The 1,243-nt window shown below is 30.8% G+C and overlaps 1 long non-coding RNA gene across 1 annotated transcript; it reads right to left on the reverse strand.

The window, feature by feature from the left end:
* Positions 1 to 269: 269 nt before the first annotated feature.
* Positions 270 to 1,150, reverse strand: LOC110037293. Its single transcript, XR_002295319.1, has 2 exons — positions 1,040 to 1,150; positions 270 to 515 (listed from the first exon to the last, which is right to left on the reverse strand). It is a non-coding gene; the product is annotated as an uncharacterized LOC110037293 (long non-coding RNA).
* Positions 1,151 to 1,243: the final 93 nt, after the last annotated feature.

The raw sequence follows: 1,243 nt of genomic DNA on the forward strand, positions 1-1,243 counted from the left end.
CAGTTTTATAAATACATAAAAACTCCCCCTTTTGAGTGATAAACTCACCAAGCTTAATGTTTTTAGTTTAGTTTTATATTTTTTTTTTAATTTTCATAATTTTAATAAAATATATTTGATGAACATTTTAAATTCTAAAATTAAATTAATAATGAAAAAAAAACATTAAACAAATTGAGACATTTCTAACATCTTATATATTAAACAATCAAAAATGTAACTTGAAGATTGCGTTGGAGAACCTGCAATCACATGTTGACAGAAACCAGTTTCATAAATTACTCTTAAATTCATTCAAATAATAAAGCAAAGAGGTACAAAATCAAAACGTCAAACTTTAAAGAATCCACAAAAGTTCATAACACCGACCAAAACTACAATTTTTCTAACGGTTGGTAGACACTCAACTTAATCCTGCAATAATGGGAACAGAATCAGCCATTAATTCTTCAAAAGCCTCACTTTGAAGCACTCTTCTTTAGCTTTGAAAGCTCACGTCGGATGGAATCTCCTCTCTGTAAATAAAAACAAAAAAATAAATAATAAAATGAAGATTTTTGTGAGCCATGAGTGGCAACCACAAATAGTTACGGATAGGGGTGTAAAGGAGAAAGTCCAGCTCGAGACACCCATGGCCTGAGCTTGAGCTTGAGCTTGATTAATTCTATCAAGTTCCAGTTTGAGCTCGAGCTTAAATCTACGAGTTCAAACCTGACTCGCGAGCCGGTTTATTTATATAAAAGAGAAAAAAATATTAATTTAGGATAGTATTACAATAAAATGACAAACAAAATAAGCAATTCCAAGAGAAATAATAATAAATTACTTGATAAAAATATTTTTAATACTTTAAAGATAAAGTCTTCAAATTTAATATATTTTGAGTATATTTTATATATTTATATATTTTTTAAAACGAGCAAGCTGACGAGCTCAAATCAAGATCGAATTATCGAGCCAAGCTCGAGCGGGCTCACAAGTGACTCAACTACACCCCAAGTTACAAAGGCATAAATAGGAAAAAGCTCAAAAAACTGACCTTAATTTTAGCCAACATAACCTTAAATCTATCGAAATCATTCAGTTCAGCTCTCCTCTTTTGCACAATCAGCTTCCTCCCCCAAGAGCTCTTCTCCCATCTATTCTTCACATCTGCAATAGAAACTACTCGTATAAGCATATGAGCCCAAAAAATGTCGATAAAGAACTGTTTGGATTGTAGGAAAATAAAAGAAATAAAATA

Source organism: Phalaenopsis equestris, unplaced genomic scaffold (assembly GCF_001263595.1).
Source record: "Phalaenopsis equestris unplaced genomic scaffold, ASM126359v1 Scaffold218187, whole genome shotgun sequence".
In the NCBI taxonomy this organism is placed as follows: Eukaryota; Viridiplantae; Streptophyta; class Magnoliopsida; order Asparagales; family Orchidaceae; genus Phalaenopsis; species Phalaenopsis equestris.